At 38.3% G+C, this 7,098-nt stretch overlaps 1 long non-coding RNA gene across 1 annotated transcript; it reads right to left on the bottom strand.

Annotated features, from left to right (window-relative positions):
- Nucleotides 1-1,264: 1,264 nt before the first annotated feature.
- LOC118912652 (uncharacterized) lies at nt 1,265-6,626 on the bottom strand. The gene is made up of 4 exons (XR_005024858.2): nt 6,388-6,626; nt 2,945-2,997; nt 2,368-2,508; nt 1,265-1,609 (listed from the first exon to the last, which is right to left on the bottom strand). It is a non-coding gene; the product is annotated as an uncharacterized LOC118912652 (long non-coding RNA).
- Nucleotides 6,627-7,098: the final 472 nt, after the last annotated feature.

The raw sequence follows: 7,098 nt of genomic DNA, 5'->3' as shown, positions 1-7,098 counted from the left end.
AAGCTCTACAGCAGCCAGGCTGGTGGGTGTCATCAGCTGAACATGGGGTCTCCAGCATAGTGCTTGGCCTGATGATCTAAGAGAAATTTTGCAAATGTCATATATCTTGTTGGCCCCTAAAGTAGCTGCTGTTTTTCTTTGTTCAAAATCTCCTTTTGTTTGTGACATGACTGTTTAAGAAACTAAAATCTGCATTTTCTTTTTTTTTGTGCATGATTTAGGGGAAGATGATTTTGTTGACATTTGATTAGCTATTAAACTAAATAGTTTTGTTTAGATAGTGCTGCATTCGACTGATTGTTATTTGGGAATATATAAGGCATGTTAACAGTAATTCTGAATAGACTACATTTATGAGCAGGTCAAAAATTTGGAGAGAAGAGACTGCTATTTTACTAGGAAAATCAAATTACTACCCATAGTCATATTAATTTGCTGTTTATAAAGATGTGACATGAAACAAACCCTTATGAAAATACAACAAAACAAAACAAACCCTCAATAATGAATAAATTTGGAAGCTCTAACGTTTTAGATTCTAATGAGTATCATCCACATATTAAAATAAAATTCAGAAAATTTACATCTTATAAGCTCTCCTTTATACACATTTGTTCTACAAACTAATCATCTATTTAGCTTAGATGTTTGAGGATAAAATGCCATCAGTCTCTGTCTTCCTCCCATTTTCCGCTTGCCTAGCCTTCAAATCAGATAAACATATTAGAACATTGTTTAATCATAGATCTGACACATTAGACAGATAGATGCTTTAGGGATTTGACAACTTGATTCTCAGTTTTTCAAACATCCTGATAGGTAATTATAGAAATAACTGGCTATTAAAGTTACTTTAGACTAAGCAAGTGTTTTGGGAGGACAGGATTGTTTTGGCTGCCTAGCAAGGTACAGAGAACTTAGAGTATTTCTGTTCTCCATTATGAAACATGCAGCTTGGCTTCCCAAGAAAACATGAGAGAGGAAGATGGATATGTTTTTAGGAACAGTATATTTTTGTAAGTATAATTGTTTTCTTCTATTAATATGTTTTTAATAGTTTTTCAAGCTATTTTTATAGTTTTAAAATTTTTAATGAAATCTGAATTTTGGTGCATATGTTCTACTTTTTTCACTGGTTCATATTTTCATTTCAATAATGCCTTATCTTTGTATTTGACTACATATAAATTGAAATTAAAGCTGATACTTTAGCTTACATGTCACTCTCATTTAAAACATTTGGAAGAGTCTTCTTGTAGTGACTACTTTCCTAAAACTTTTTAAAAAAATCATAAAAACAATCCCAATCATCCCCAAATGAATCTTTTATGTAAATTCAGATTTCTTAAAGAAGAACACACTTGTAAAAGTCACCAATTTGAGGTAGTAATCTCATTTACAAGTCAAAATTTGAAACTGTACAATCAAACTTGTTAGCTAATTATGTGGATTTTTTGGAATACAGGTAAGAATGTTCTTCCTGCTCTCTGTATCTTCCACTTCTGTTCCTTTTCCACTTGCAATTTCTTTTCCTGATGTCTGGGTTTCTTCTTTGTCCTCATTTCCCTCTGTATAGTTCTCTACTGCTTGGGAAAGCTCAGGTGTATATCTATATGCATGAGGATAGATAAGGGCACACACATATACATGTACTTTCTTATAGAATAGTCATTACATTGCTATAGTGTACTTTTCCCCCAGTAAAATTAGATAGCTTGAATTGTTTTTTCCGATTAAACCCACGTTGTGACAGAATTTGGGACCAACGAGCAATGAAAGCCATCCCTCTCTGCTCACCAAACAAGTGCTTTCAGGACTGTCTGCTACCTGCAAGTCAACCTCTCCTCTTTGTGTGCCTGCTTCATGAGTTTTTCCATCATCTGGACTCGGCAGCCACTTACGTCTCTTCCTTCAACTCAGACACCAGAGTTATGGTAGCATTTCCCAGGATAAATCACTGGGGTCTGGACATGATTGAGGAGGATGTGCCTGGGGCTGCCATGCCCAAACACAGATGCAAGAATGTCTGAGCTGGGAAACATCTTGTGCTCTAGCCAATTCAGCCCAGGAAACTGATGTCAGGGAGGCGATATGACTCATCCAGGCACATATACTAAGTAATAAACAAAACAAAAGAAACCCAGGGACTGTGCAAAGCACGCACACTGGATCAGTTAAGAAGCACCAAAGCTGAGGGAATATATGAGTAGACTGGTGTTCCCAGGAGCAGCTAGGACTAACTGGCATCCTACCTGTAGTAATGTATACCATGTGTAACTTCATTTATTTTGATGGCTCAGCCATTCTTCCCTCCCAAGAGAATCCCTGTCCACTATGTCATACCTTTCATTGTCCCAAAATACAAACCTTGATTTTCCATTATTTCCAGTTCATGTTGAAAATGTGTGGAACAAAGCTTCATCTTTGACCCTAAGTCTCCTTTGCCATCCTAGCAAAAATCTGCTAGGGCTTCTGGAATATCACTCTGGAGAGGACTTAGGCTGTCTCCTTGATAAATGTGAGAGTGATGGAATGAAATAAAGCCGACGTTCAGTGAATGCCAAGTACACAGTGTAGGCATAATGCACTGGGTTATCCCACCTGATGGGCAGAGCCTTTAAAGTAGGTGTTACATCCATTATACAGAGGAGAAAACTGAGGCTAACTTCTCCCTCATCCTTCACTGTGGATGTTTCTTCAATTGTCAATTACCTTAAAAACATGAATTAACAGCATCTCCTCCTGCTTTTTGGCTAAGGCATTTCCTTTGACGCTATCCCATACCTCCTTCCTCCCACCAGAACTACCATCCTGACATGCCACCCACTTTCTTCTCTTTAAACATTTTCCTCTCACAACCCTCCTCTTCTGGGGCTGGGTACAAACCAAGTCTTCCCCTCACCCAACTGTTTTTCCTCGACACCTCCCGCTTAGTGACACTCACCCATCAGACCAAACCCTCAAATCTTCCAGCCCCTTCTACTCCTCACTTCCTCCCTAAAGAAACACACACATAAAAATATAATCAAACTCAGATGGAAAAAAGTTGACTTTTGCTTCTTTCCACAGGTTTTCTCTTGGCAGCAGAATATTCGCATTTATTTGCACCCTGTCTAAACAACCCAGAAACGGAGCCAGCATTCCCCTGCTTTCTACACCCACCTCCCCACACTAGTCTTCCCTGCCCCTCCCTCTCACACCTCCCCATTTCCTCTGTCTGGATGGACTGGATATGACCCATTTGGAAACTTTGAGTCTTCCTACTGCCTTCTCAGAGGCAAGGAATGGCTTTTGCTCGGTCCTTGCTGTGTGTGTGTATTAAATATTGCCTCTTATTTTGTTTTCTTTCTTTTTTGAAAAAAGACTTCCCCATTTCAAAGATTTTCTTTGAATAAACCTTTTACAAGACTCCTTTTAGTTTTTCAGTAGTGACAGCTGTCCATCCTGGGAAAAGTTAAGAGGCTCTTCTGTGGACGCTGTGATGGTGAGCCCTAAGGTGAACTAAGCCATCATCTGATCCACCACTCCCAGTTGATATAGGACAAAATAAGGTCTAAAGAGGTTGATTGAATTACCAAAGTCCTCTTGACCATTGGTGACGTGTAGAGCTAGAATGCAGGTCTCCTGGTCTCTAGCGCACCGAGATTTTCTTGACATCACACATTTTACAAACAAGCCAGGCATTTTCAAATTGCCTGCCAGCTCTGTAAAGAGACACCTTTCAGGATGGCAAGCAGTTGCCTTGGCCCCTATGGGGCCCCCACAATCTACTGGGTTCTGTGTGGTTTCAGGTTAGCTGGAGACTACACAACCCCGGGGGGCTGCAACCACTTCACCATGCTACAGGGTCTCCCAGCAGTTTCGGGAGGTGGCAGCTCCTTACTATTTCTTGCACATTAAATCTGGCAGCACCAGACAGAATCACATAATTTGTGAGGTCTGCCATTCATGTTCTCTTCCCCTTTGGGAGGGTCTGTCCCAAATTCTTCATTGTTTCCTCCTCTTAAAATGTTTGAGACCTGACTGTCTTCTCTTGGTTTTTCAGTCCCTGTCATTCCTCCTGTCACTCCACCTAGCCTGACTCATATATGCATTCCTACTTTGTTTTTAACTGAAATAAAGACATTCCTATGATTCAAAATATAAGCAGTGAGAAAAATGACCCATGCTGATTTCCTCCTTTTCACTCCCTATCCCCCAAATTCTCTTCCCACATGATTAATACCTCACTCTGTTCTGCATCTTGCTTTGTCCACTTTGTTCTACTTTAGTGCATGCAGCTCTAAGCCCATTATTTTACGATATAGGATATTTTAGGCTAGCTGTATAGTGCTCCCTTATAGTCCATAATGGATTTGATCAGCTTCTCCTCTAGTGATTGATATCTTTATTGCTTCACAAGTTTTGATATTTCAAACAATCTGTTATCCCGCATTCTGTACCTCTCCCACCACCATTTTTCCCTTCCCAAATCACTATCAAACTCACATATTCTACCTGTGATAGACCCTGGACCTGATATCCTAGATGACAATTAGCAAGTATACGAATCCTCACCTACGTGTTAACAGGCAGGGTGTGAAAGAGCCCTTCCTTCCTTTTCAGGAAGAATACATCATTTTAAGAGGGATCACCTGGACAAAAGTTTTTAAAACATCTCTCTTCCATTTCTCTCCAGTGCTCTTTGGAATGGGAAGGATATAAGTCATAGAGAAGCCATACTTTTAATCTATGGAGTATTTTAAATGGTAGAAACTTCAAGAAAACTGAGAGACCAGGATGTGAGATCTCTCAGCAGGTGAGCTTTGTTTATTCTTTGTTTATTATATATAGCAGGTGGGCTACCTACCCAGATATACCAAGTGAGAAGTGCAGTCACAGTTTTAGCCTTGAACTTCAGCTTGGCTGATGCTTGCAGAGAAAAAGACACTTCAGAAGCCACATCTCCTCCCCTGGAGATGCAGCTGCCCATATCTAAATCAGTAGGGAGTGTCCAGTTAACAGGCTGTGAGCACTACCCTACTGCACTCACAAAAATCAATTGCAGATCTAAATGTGGGAGGTAAGCAATAATGCTTTTGGAAGAAAATATGGACTAATATCTTCATGACCTTGAGGTAGGCAAAGATTTCTTAAACAGGGCATAAAAAATGCTAGCCATTAATGAAAAAAAAACTGATCAGTTGTACTACATTAAAACAAGGGCTTTTGTTAATTAGAAGCTAGGAGAGTTAAAAGGCAAGACAGAATGGAAAAAATATCTTCAATATAAATATCCACCACCAACAAAAACTCCTATGACTTGTATCCAGACTGTATAAAGAACAACAAGTCAATAAGAAATAGGTAGACAGTGCAATAGAACAAAACTGGATATAGGATAGCCAACAGATGAGTGAAAAGGCACTTGACTTCCTTAGTTTTCATGGAGACATAAAAACAAAACTAACTGGCCAAAATGAAAAAGACAATATTAAGTATTAGTGAGACTGTGGAATGACTGGAACTCTCATATACTGTCAGTGGGAGTGTAAATTGGCATAACCACTCTGGAAAACTGCTTGACAATTTGTCTTCCAAACCTAAACATATGTCTACCATATAACCTAATAATTCTATTCACAGGTATACACAACAGAAATGCATACTTATATTTACCAAAGACACAAGAGTAATTAGAAGCATTTCTGGTTGTAGCTCCAAACTAGAAACAACCCAGATGTCCATAAGCAGAATGTAAACAAATTGTAATATATGTATACAATGGAATACTATACACCAGTAAAAAGGAATAACCATACAACTTGGATGAACGTCTCAAACATAACACTGAGTAAGAACCTAGACATGAATGATTACATTACTGGTTTAAGTTAATGAATATTATTTATATAAAGTTCAAAACCAGGCAAAACCAATTTAGATATTAGAAATCAGGAAAATGGTTTCTCATTTGCTTGTGGGGTAATTTGTGACTAGTAGGAGGAATGTAAAGACTTCTAGTTTGGCATTGTTCAATTTCATGATCTAGGAGATTATTCCACAGGTTTATTCACTTTGTGACAATACATTGAATTATGCATGTAGAATTTATGCATTTTTATACTTCATTTTAAAATTTACACTAAAAGGCTAGGGAATCATCAGGTTGCCCAGTTTAAGAACAATTACTCAGTAATTTTTTTATCAGTGCTACTAGAAATACATGCAGAAGGGTAGATTTGGGAATACTGGGTAATTTATCCTGGTAACTCCAGTTTTGCCCCTGGTGGATCCTAATACACATATAAGCATGATTTACACACTTGCAAGGTAGATAGCTATTTTTATAGTTTATTATTGCATACATTATCATTTGTAGCACAGAGTCTTCCTCTCTTGACATACCAACAGCATGTTGCTTGGACTCTTGTACTTCCTTCGTTCTCCTTTGTGGACACTTGGTTGTGCAACTTCTCAAAACAAATATGCAGGCTTCTGGAGTGCAGGAGACATTGCTGTATTTTATTTCCTGTGGTTTTTCTGTTCTCAGCACACAGCTTTACACATAATGGGATCAAATCTCAGTTAATGCTTGTTTTATATTGGGGCTAGGGAGTACTTACATTTTTGCTGAGCCATTTTTATTTGGATGTTTAATTAAAAGCAAAGAGGAGGTTTGAGCTCTCCTTATCCTTTGAAAATGCATACATCTAGGGAGGAAGCATGGGGAGGGATTATGGGAGTGCTGGTAACATCCTGGTTCTTGATCTGGGTAGGAGTCATACAACTGTACTCATGTTGCTATAACTTGCCATGGTACACTTACTATTTTTTTGTACTTTATTATTGTATGTAACATATCTGTACATAATATATAGTTCTAGTTTGGTAAGACACTGTTGATGAAAGTGTGGAAAGAGTCATGCTCATATATTGCTTGTAGGAATTTAAATTCATACAATCTCCTTGGGAGAAAATATGGCCAAATTATCAAAATGAAAAGGCATTTGGCTGAGTGATGGCAAGTCTGGAAATGGACTCAAGTCTATTATATATAACATGTGAAAACTGTTATACATTCAAAGTCATTCACTGCAGTGTTGCCTATTATAACAA

Source organism: Manis pentadactyla, chromosome 2 (genome assembly GCF_030020395.1).
Source record: "Manis pentadactyla isolate mManPen7 chromosome 2, mManPen7.hap1, whole genome shotgun sequence".
Classification (NCBI taxonomy): domain Eukaryota; kingdom Metazoa; phylum Chordata; class Mammalia; order Pholidota; family Manidae; genus Manis; species Manis pentadactyla.
The sequence above is the reverse complement of the archived record's forward strand: the minus strand, read 5'-3'. Positions and strand labels throughout refer to the sequence as shown.